At 40.9% G+C, this 11808-nt stretch overlaps 1 protein-coding gene across 7 annotated transcripts in view; it reads right to left on the bottom strand.

The window, feature by feature from the left end:
• Positions 1–3200: 3200 nt before the first annotated feature.
• The window catches only part of LOC310854095 (muscleblind-like protein 2a), an 85329-nt gene continuing 76721 nt past the window's right edge, over positions 3201–11808 (bottom strand). For all 7 annotated transcript variants that reach the window (XM_083758591.1, XM_083758594.1, XM_083758593.1 and 4 more), the window contains one exon: positions 3201–9589. The gene's annotated coding sequence lies outside the window, so the exon portion shown is untranslated. The remainder of the gene's footprint in view (positions 9590–11808) is intronic.

Genomic DNA, 11808 nt, shown 5'->3' with positions numbered 1-11808 from the left:
GTGGATGGATGGATGGATGGTGGGTGCATCCTTCGTTCTCACAGGGTAATGTTACTACAAATAGCTGCCGTCAACTCTCTTAAAGGGAAAGGGACGGAAAACGGAACCGATCTCCAAGCTCACGACGCGCGTCCCGCCGATAGCAACGCGGGGTTGTGACTCGTGAGCTTTAGTATTTAGTAGGCCTACAATAATAGGCATTGCCTACATGTTCATTAAGATATAGGAATAATGAATCAATTGATTGATCGATGCTACCTGCGTGTGTGATGAATATAGGACTAGGCTACTCTATCTATAGTATAGTCTATATTGTACAGGGGCAGATGCTGTGTGAAATGGACATCAACAACTTATTTTATTGTTAGGAAATGGACTTATGACTGAACGTCTGACTAACTGCATGTGGTCCACATGTTTGTGTGGGCCTACTCCTACACAAATATATATATATTTTTAGATGCTGCATGCTTATAATCTGATACTGACTGTAGGTTATAGTCTGTCATTTCAAGAATTAATTCACTATAGGTCTACTGTAGAGATATCTGTCTGTCTCGACTGTCTACCATCCATGTAGCCTACTCTGTATAGCATAGGTACCGTATAGCATACCTACCCCGGCCCACATCGAGAACCACTGCAGTATACTTTCATCCATTTAATGGGATCCATAGTGTATGTACTGTATGAACATATTGCTGACTACTCTAATCTCTCTGCTTTTGTAGTGCTGGACAGCAATACATTTCTGTCTTTAGTATCTGCACTTTAGTTGAGTATTTGTAGCCTATAGTGACTGCAGGTCGCTTTTACTATGAAATTGTGTATCACTCAAAATCCCCATACGTGGGAAAGCCCCCATATATGGTGCCCAGGTCTCGTGACATCATCAGGGATGGAGATCCCTGATGTCATCAATACCAGTCAAACCCTTAGATCTCCATATATGGATATATGTCAGAACCTGTTCTGACGTTCCATATGTTTATCCTTCCCCATCCATCCTTCTTCTTCTTCGATGTCTCCCTTTTGACTGATACCTGTCCATTCAAACTCTAGACGGGCCTGCCCCAAAGTTATTAGTGTTATTAGTTTTCACCGGCAGTTCTCAACAGGCCCGAAGATTAAGGCCCGGCCCTATACCTGGGCCCTCATCAAACATTCCATTATGTTGATCTGATTTTGTGGCGCCAACTTTTGTTTATTCCGAGCTAACACGCTTGGCGCGAGCCCTTCACACTTCAAAGTAGTCAGCTAACAAACGTCGATAAAACAACTGTTTAATGAACAACAACGAAAACTAGGAATGTTCACCAAGAAACCCTACTTTAGACGACTTCTGCAGCGGTTTCTACCCACTGTGTTAACCCCATTTCAATATGGCGTAGACCATGTTCTGAATTAAATCTCACGCGTGACGCATGTGTAGGCAGAATAATTGATTGGTTGGACATAAGGTTGGTGAGTGGTGCGTTAAGACGACCGGATTACGGTTGGTGAGGGGTGTGTGTTAAAACGACCGGAATAAGGTTGGTGAGGGGTGTGTGTGTGTGTGTTAAAACGACCGGAATAAGGTTGGTGAGGGGTGTGTGTGCGTTAAAACGACCGGAATAAGGTTGGTGAGGGGTGCATTAAGGGTTGGGAGAGGGTTAAGGTTAGGTGTGCTGCCTTGTGGGAGGTTAGGGTTAGGGTGAGGGTTTGAGATAGGTTGTAGGACTAATGACTGGTCTAACCAATGACTGATCTAAACTAAGTACTGCACCTAGTACCTTTACTCCACTATTATTTGAAAACTTTAGTTACTTTGGAGATTTGAATTTTGATTATATAACATACAGTAACCACTTCGACCCTATATATTTCGGCCATTTGAAAATAGCAGATCTACAAGCTCACAGTGCGCATTGTGAGCTTGTAGATCGTCTATTTTCAAAATAATCTGTACACATTTTGAACTTGTGAAATGGGACATTCTACAAGGCGAGTGAATTCCGGACTTTTACTTGTAACGGAGTACATCTACATTGCAGTATTTATACTTTTACTTAAGTAAAACATTTGAGAACTTTTTCCACCACTGTGTAGAGGAGTAATATATGACCAGGAGTTATGAATCAAATATACTGAGGGTTGAGAAGGACCTACACCGCTTTAGAAACTTGGTGCAATACAACTTGAGTGTGACTCCATACTGTATCTCACCAGGGCAATTTAGAAATCTGTTCATTAATCGTGTTGCTTTTAAAAAGGTACAAAGTGCTCTTATTTTTGGGTTATAATAGGTCTTCAATAGCTCTGTATTGTGTTTATTACTCATTGCTATATAGTTTGTGTTCAGTAACAGGAGTCTCCATTTCTCTCCAGCTCTTTATAACAGGAAAAAGTCGAGATACCAATTAATTTTATCCAATCAGGATAGAGAACTCAGTCAGCATACAGACTAAGGCCTCATTCACACGTACCAAACACCAATCAAGCAAATGTTTGGTCTTTTTTTGGGCCACCACAATGCTTTTCCAATGGGAGTCACATGGTTTGACCAAACATTTTTGTTTGATGAGGGGGGAGGGGCAGAACACCACCAGCAATCGGCAATCAAACACAAATGTTTAACCAAACCATGGGACTCCCATTGGAAAAGCATTGTGGTGGCCCCCAAAAAAAACAAAAAAACGACCAAACATTGCTTATTGGTGTTTGGTACGTGTGAATGAGGGCTAAACAACTGCAATTGTAAGTGATGACACAAAGACATGACAAAATTGGAACACAAAAAATGATAAAAACGATAAATGTCTACTCCATATTATTAAAGAGCTGGAAAGACAGGGTGACACCTTTGACTGAACAAACACTCTATATAGCAATGATCAGGATAGTTAACTTTCTAAACAAAAATATTTATTTGATTCCAAAAATATAACTTACCAAACCTTTAATTGTTTTAATCAGGTTCTTATCGTTTTATTTTTTCATGTTTTTTACTTTTTTTCTATACTCTGAATTCTACTATTGAAATACTGCAACTTGAATTTTCCTTATTTTATCTCATCCTCATTGAAACTCAGGGTCCCTAAACCTAAACCTTGATGTATTCCAGAGAACATAAATGGTGGTTGAATGAAAAATGAACTCACCCATTCAGAGAGCCACATTAAGGCAACACGAATGGGAGGGAAAAAAACCCCACATCCTTTAAATTTTCTTTATTTCTTTCTTTCAATAGATATTTTTTACACTATCTTGTTGGAACCAAAGAAACATTTGACTATTAGAAACATAAAATAGCACAAAATATATGCAAAAAGGAAAGGGAAAAAAAAACAAAAAAACATTGGAACTACAAACCTATGAGGGTCTTCTTTGTCAAGTCATGTTTAAATTAGATTTTACTGCATCAGTGATGGCACAGCAGTCACGGTTAATTACATTTCATGTACAACAGTGCCCTCCGCTGGCGAAAGCTGCCAATGACAAACTGGACACTCACTGCTGGTTTCCCATCCTACACAAAATGTGTTTCCACTCACCTGGTCCCAAAGAGCTCAATACTTTAATAAGATTTGGAATTTGGTTTAGACTTAGGACAATTCACTTTGATATCGTCTTTGTGAAAACCTCATGTCCAGAATGTGCTTCTAAATTATATAAAATAAATAGTAAAAATAGCTAATCCACAAGTTCACAGCGCACTATGCTCTTGTATGAGGACAATTTATTAAAAATAAAAAGTTGACAAGTTTGATTCATCAAATAATATCATGAACACTGGAGGGATGGAAAACCAGACGCTGGACCAGTGAGAGCCGGAGTTGGGAACCAGTGAACCACTGTAAAGCAATCCATTCTGACTTTAGACCTGCTGGGACTGGCATACAATAGAGAATTTAATGTTGTTTCTTTTGTAAAACAAAATGATCACTGATAGTTGAACTCGGAGAGTGGACCGGACCTATACTTAAGTATATACCGTACTTAAGTCGTACAACGGATAGCGCAAATAGTCGTTCTGCAAGCACAATTCTATTTGTGCTTATTTTTAATGCTATGGCGAATGCAGCAAATTCACAATGCGGATTATTCTAAGTGCCGTTATAAATATATATATATATATTTTTTTGAAACGGGACAGTAGATTCCATTTTTAAAGCTCAATTCATTCTTTACCGAGTGGTGCTTTTCGGCCACCGTCGTACAGTCATATTTGGGAATAAGGGTGGCCGTGACCACTAATGGGACACAAGACTTGATAACGTACTTTCAATAAAAACCTTTTGGCCGAACGACGCAAATCTAAAAACGTTTTAATTTTTTTTTTTTACAAAAAAACAACTTTAAAATAAAATATATATATTTTAAATGAAACTGAGAAGTGGGTTGGTAGAATAGATGGGTCGTATGGGCTTGACTTAAATAATGTCGTATTAAGAACTCTTTTAAAAAAACATAAAAACCTTAAGCGCGATGGATTCAAGATAAGGCAATGCTGTTTGGATAAGCAGAGTCTGTTCGACGTGCCCGACTGCTCAGAAAGTGCTTATATTTTTAAAAAACCATCAGTCAGTCATTGTCAACACATACAAAAAGAAAAAAAGATGTTACATTTTTACATTTCATCTCAATTCCATACAGGGCATTGTGGGTTGCAAAAAAGAAAAGAAAAGAAAAAGTAAAAATAAAAATGACTTTTTTCAGGTTTTCTTTACTTCCGCAGTCAGAACTAGAAACATTCAGTTACGTTATCGTTTAGTAAGAAACAAAAAAAGTTTATTTTTCCATGCAAGATGCTCAATTAAACATACGTTAAGGGTTGTCGCTGGTTGTGTCCGATCCACTGAGCAAAGCCTGATTTATGTTGTGCACGGAAGAAAGCCAATTGATACGTGACAAAGTAGGAACAAATTATTGTGTTTGTGTTAATGTTTGTCTACAATGACTTAAAATACAAGTTCATGTGTTACTTAAGCTACTTAAGCATATGAGAGGGTGTGTTTTACCGTGATTATTGACACGACAGTGTTTCTGCAGGGACGAGGCCTTAGCCACGTTCCGAAAGCAGATTTAGCCACTACGATCGCAAATGTAGATCTGCTATGTTCGGGGGTAGAAAATAGGGAACATTTGTGCAAATCTTTGAATACATATATATTTTTATGCAAACATTTATGGGGGGGGGGGGGTCCGTGAAGACATTTGTAGGATCGCCATCAGGTCTTAATGGGTTAAAGATGTATGGCTGCGGTATACACTACAACACATAAGTCAGGCTTCACAGTCTCCCAGACACCCAAACAATGGAAGTCATAAAAAAGATGCCATCTCGTATTAAAACATGACAAAGAAAAGAGAGGGGAAAAAAGTGCAATCCTTAACTCTAGTTATACATAATTATATACGGCTGGAATAAACGTCTCACACTGTGGAAAAACCATGGGGAGTTCTCTGTCGGGGAAAAGAGTTGTACGTCTGACTTATTCATTTATAGATTATTTAATATATATATATTTATATCATCTATGCAACATTGACAACTTTATAATCTATGTAAGAGTTTACAGTCCACAGCTCTATGGGCGCTGCTTTGTTTCGTCAAAATAATCTCGGTGAGTAATAAGAAATGTTTTGCGCATCTCCGATACAATCTAACGTGTGTACAGTGTTCTAGGAAGAAAAAAAGACAAACAAAAAAATAATCAACGTAACGTAATTTACAAAAATACCCAACTTTTAGTAATTGCAACTTTTAAGGTCGTCACAGCAACAACTTAATATCGTTATGAAATACTATTATGCTAGAGTGAAAAGTACATATTTTTTTCAAATTTTATTTTCTATTTTTTTATGTATTTTTTGGTAAAATGCCATCTATTATATAATAAACCTCCCCCCCCCCCCCCCCCCCAACAACACAAGCAATTCTATCGCCGTGACCCAATTGGATGTAGAAGGCGAGAACGATTCAGTAGCTCTCTATTGGTGGATTATCGTTTAAGCTCCACCCCTCTCTTCCTGATTGACTTCTCATTGGCTGACCAGACAGGTTAGACCTTGGGAGTGACCAACGGTGCAGTACGCAGCACAGCTCAATAAATTACATTCATCTAAAAAATACAATAGTTTACAACATTGTTCCGACTAAAATTTGACTTGAGAAAAACAAGATAAATTACAACAAAATCATACATTTCTTTTTACCACTTTCCACAATCAAACATGACAAAAACCCTACAATGTATGAGAAAAGAAAGCCAAACATGATGAAAGAATGAAACCGAAAGTGAAACCAAACACAATAAAAGTCAGGAAAAGTGTGCTCCATTAGCTGGTTGAACCACTCCAGCCCCATTTGAGAGAAAAAAGAAAGTGGCCAATGTCGTGAACTTGTACATTTAACTATGTTTAAATTATTTTCTTTTTTTTAACAGATTTCTGAACATTTTTGGAAATTTCTAAAATATTTTGACAACTTTTGAGACTTTCTGAATCTTTAAAATAATAATAATAATAATATAATAATAATAATAATAATAATAATAATAATAATAGTTTGGCTATGGGTGAAAGTGGTCAACTCAAAGGTGTATCGTTGTGGATTGTCGATGAAGGCCAGTCAATCTAAGATTTGACCCAAAAGAGATAGCCTGATAGCAATCGTTCAATGATCCTTAGGGTCATCCAAATATCTTATTAAAAATGTATTATATACATTTTGGATCATGGTCAATTCAGGGGTTGAACGTTGGAGTACCATTGAAAACCTATATGAGGCAAAAATGTCAAATTTGAATTATGCTTTAAGTAGCATGTGACATGTCAAACTAGGGGTTATTCATGTTTCTGAATCTATTCCAAGCATTAGTTCTGCACAAAAAAAACACTCATTGAGCTAAATTAGGCCATACTCCATAGCCACTTGCCCAAATGTGCTGACCTCATCACATGCCGTTTGACATGTCACATTTAAAGCATAATTCAAATGTGATTTTTTTATTGCCATTTGAATGACTAAGCATCATAAAAAACCTTGAACGATTACTATTGCAATTTATTTTGGGTCACGCCCCCTTTTAGCTTAGATTGACTGGCCTAATGTTAATCAAGCACCCTGAACATATATTATAATTTTCAATACGAGAAGTGGGGAAAAACCCAAGACTTGTTTAGTATCACATGAGTTAAAAGCACGCCCATAAAAACACGTTAGAACATAATTAATATGAGGGTTGGCTCGTCTAAAGCCGTGTAATAACATGCTTTATGATCTTGGCTGAAAGTGAAAGCATAAAATAAAAATGAAATGAATAATGATAAAATACAAAAATAAAAACGTTCTGTGGTCGGGAAGTGGGTGGATTGGAGATGGATGGGGAGGAGTTATGGGGGTTGTAGTCCAAACATACCTTGATAGTACACATAACACAGACTTTTAAATAACTTTGAATGCATTTCTGTAGAACCGTGAAGATATAAACTCTTGAGAATGAGAGACACATACGGATTACATACAGTACACAGTTCACATTCACAATAACTTTTATTTTTATCCGACTTTTTTTACTCACGGTCCTCATGTAAACTACTCGTAAAACCCAATGGTAGGGGAATAAAACAAAACAATGGTACACCATGAAATAGTCCACCTTAACATTCTACAAAGCTATTCTTGATTTGTCGTTTTGTGTAGTCTGGGGTTTAATTTTTTTGTTATTTTGATTCTTTTCTTCAAGTTATACAAAGTCACGTGTGACGTTTAACCCGCAACCGGCGGCCTTTTACGATAAGGACTTATTTTTTTTGTTTGTTGTCCTCGTTTGTTTGTTCTCTTTTTAGGCACTTCTTGCAGTTCCTCGAGTGGAACAGGGATGCTTCGGTGACAGCCAGGTCGGATGGACAACCAAGACGGTTCACGGAAAAACCCTGCCAGTCAAAAAAAGGTTTCAAGTCATCGTGTTTTTTTTTTTTTTTGCGCGACGATGTCGATCGTCAAATGCACCGTGTTGTTTAGCTTTTTGTTTTCTCTTTTGAGTCTTAGCACTTAAGACCTCCCCCTCCCCTCCCCTCCCACCCCACCGTCCTCCGACCAGGCCCTCCAAACCCCTCCCACCCCCCTACCTTAACCCTTTCTTTTTTCCGGCCAGGCCTAGAACTCAGTGTGATCCCCGTGGTGTTGTGTTATGACACCCCAGGTTGTCAGACCCCCCTCTTTTGCTTGTAGTCTTAGTCTGCCGGCAGACCATCGGGTTCAATATTTGTCCACACACACAACAACAACACACGGCTCGGTGGTTCCGTTCAAGCCGTTGGCACAAACCCAGAGCCTCCGGGCTTCTCCGTTTTGTCTGTGTCTTTGTTTTTGGCCCACTACCGACTTCCGTTTTTTTTTTTTCCTGACACGGAGCGGCATTCTCGACCGCCTTCCTCCCTTGTTTGAGTTTGACACATGTGAACCACACGGGAGTCTAAAGCCCGGATTAATTACTCGCCGCCTCATGGCACAGGCAGACTGAAAATAGCAGATATATGATCTATTGCAAGTTTATAGGCCGGCTATATTCAGTCTGTGACGGAGCATAAGCGAGACATGACCCCTTACCCCATCCGCCCCAACTCCAATCCTGCCCCGTTTTAACGTAAAACCAAAAAAAGAATGAAACAAAACTTAAAAGAAAAAGAAAAAAAACGGCATGACTGGGATTCCTTGAGAGGGGTAGGGGTGTCATTTGATTTACGAGCAACTTGGGTAATAGTGGCAAAAATACTTTGGGGGGGGAGGGGTGGAAACCACCATCCCAGCTGATCTCAATCCGTGGAGCAGTGGTTGGGTTTTTCTTTTTGGCCAGATTGGCAGGGAACTGGAACTCTGTTGTCATGGCATCTTAATGGCGATCGGGAAACAGAGAGGGGACTTGGTTGACTTGGGGGGGGGGGGATGTGGGGGTCGGTGTGCGGCAACCCCCCCCCCCCCCCCCCTTCCCCCAAGTGACATTCAATGTAGTGAGGAGAAAGCGACTGCAAGGAAAGCAAAGACGACCCTGTTGAGCACGTCATGCCGTGTGCATCATCTTCCCGTGTGGTCATCATCGTTTACACCTTGTCCTGCCGTGACATCACTTCCTGTTCTGGGTTGAATGTTTGTCTTACGTCGGCAATAAGCAACGTTTTGTCGCACCGTGCAAATCGAGCGTCTTTCTTTTCTCTTTTCGCCCCCTTCCATTCCGATTGAGGGGTGTGAACTCTGTGAGAAGGGGGAATAGAAGGGGCTTCAGTTCCCATGGTACTTTGAGAGGGAAACGATCGTGGTACCGCACTGCTGTATGTCGATTGTTCATAAGAGTATTGGTTTGTTTTTGTGTCATTTTCCATGTTAAACAGTACTCCCGTTTCCTCCTTAGTTTAGCGATAAAGATAATTGTTTGTTTGTTTGTTTGTTTGAAATGGGCGTGTATGTAGCCTATCCGGTGGTTATGGTTAAGTTGTGACACTGGTTAGCATGCAGGTTGCTGGACCTCGATGGGAGAGGTCAGGTGGTATTTACAGAGGGTTGGGAGTCCAGACGCAGCTAGTCCACACGCTACTTCAGGATGATCTAGAGAGAGAGAGAGAGGGGGGGTCATGGAAGACATCTTTATCTCAATTTCTGGATTTCCCTTCAGTGCATCAACCAACAAGCTGTTCCATTGGACTGAAACGTATCCCCTAGGCGTGTCACGTAAATCCACGAAGGAATGGGGAAACTAGGCCCGGGCGGCTAGTGTAAGCGGTCCAAGCACCTAGGCTGCTAAGCCAGCCTGACGGCGTGCCACGGGTTCGAAGCCCGATCCCGACGACCTTTGCCTCGTGTCACCCCCCCCCCCCCCCCCATGTCCCTCCCCATTTCCTGTCACCATACTGTGTACACTATCCAATAAAAGACCAAATATCTAGCCCTATATCGTAAAAAAAAAAAAGAGAAGGGAAAACTAGATTGATGTATTAAAATGAACGAGAATCGAATCGTGTCCATAACCCCATGAGTGTATTCTCAGTCCATTTCCAAAATATCTGTATACATTTGAAAACTTGAAATTAGACCTTCTGCATAATGCAAAACAGCATTTGCAAACAGGTTTTCAGGTTTGTTTTTTGGGTACTTATGTGCTTATTTGTCACAACATGACAATCAGTAAAAAAAGAAAAAAAAAAGCCAATACTTTTACGCATATAATTAACACTTTACAAAGCTGTCTTGGTGTGCTCTGTATGCAGGCACCCTCAGCTCTGTATACAGACAGACAGCATCTCGCCACATGACAAAGCAGCATGGTGCTTCTCATTGGCCAATGCCAGCAAAGGACAAGAGTCACACGTTGCGTGGTGCAATAACAGAAGCTCACTGCTTGAAGTGTGTGTGTGTGTGTGTGTGTGTGTGTGTGTGTGTGTGTGTGTGTGTGTGTGTGTGTTATATATATACATATGTATATACAAGTGGTCACGACCCCAGGGTTGAGAACCCCTGGTCTAGAGAAGCCTTCTTTCTGGCCTGGGTTGTAATTATGCTTGAGCAAGGCAACACGGGTCCCAAATTGAGCAGATCTACAAGCTCACACATACGGTGTAGATAGGGGATAATGTAGCGTGTGGAAGTATACAGACTAGAAGAGCGAGAAGAGCCCAGAAGAGATCCACAGGGAGGGGTTTACTTTACGTGGTTAAAAAAAAAACGCAGGTCAGCCAAATGGCCAACGATGTGCACATCAGATGTACTTCCCCGTTCACACAGCAGGGGGCGTCGTGGCTTCACAGTCACAGTGCAGGAGCAACGACATCACCACCAGGAATCCAGCTATCACAGTTGGCTGCATTCATATGCCAGAGACATAGACATAGACCAGGGAGGACAAGATGCCATGACGGGGCATTTAACCCCCCCTCCCCCATCCACAGCAGATGGCGATGAGACCTCTAATTAACCCATTTAGACCCGGGGCTCGATTCTACGAATGTCTTCTAAATCATGACGGCTTTCTGAAAAACCTCATGTTTCCATGTCAGTGGTGCTCAAACTATTTCATGTCAAGGACCCCCAGAATTATATGTATTTGGTCTCAAAATATGTTGTTCCAGGGACCCTGAGATCTGAGTTAAAAACGTTCGCTCTGAAAGAATATACATTCCAAATTTGAGCCATATTTTCACGATAAAAAATTTATAATCTACAAGCTTGTAGTGCGGCACCGAGTGCTGCGCTACGAGCTTGTAGATCTGCAATTCTTTTCTGCTATTTTTCAAAAGCTAAAGTATAACATAATGCTTTAAAACACCAAAAAGGGGGTTCCTGTCATGAACGGGTTAACAAAGAAAAGGACGCCTAATTGGCCCCGGCTCCGTCCCGCAACATGTCCGCCGGCCGCGGCCCACTCATCTACGAGTGTGGTACGATGAGTGTTTGTTTGCTGTCCTGCTTCCCCTGAGGGCTGGGGAGCCGCTTCACAACACTACACCGCAACTCTGGAATCTGAAGTGTGAAGTGAGGGGGGGGGGGCGCCCAGCTTATGGCTGTGACGTTCATAAACGCAGCTAGGCTATCGGTACCTAAAGGTGCTAACTACGCGTATGTTCGTAGACAACCGTATACTGCATATATGACAGCGTCGACCGTCAATTTACCTTTTAGCATTGCTACGGTTACTGGAGAGCCTCTGTCCTCACCAACTATGGGATTTTCAAGTCCAGCTCCATTGAGCCTCCATTATAACAGGATTTTCAAAGTGCTGTATATCTCAAAAGGTTCGAGCGCTGTCCACAGCGAGCCGTCGCGCATCCCGA

Source organism: Protomyctophum parallelum (genome assembly GCF_964188405.1).
Source record: "Protomyctophum parallelum genome assembly, chromosome: 23".
Classification (NCBI taxonomy): domain Eukaryota; kingdom Metazoa; phylum Chordata; class Actinopteri; order Myctophiformes; family Myctophidae; genus Protomyctophum; species Protomyctophum parallelum.
Note: the sequence above shows the minus strand (reverse complement) of the source record. Positions and strands in the feature narration are given on the sequence as shown.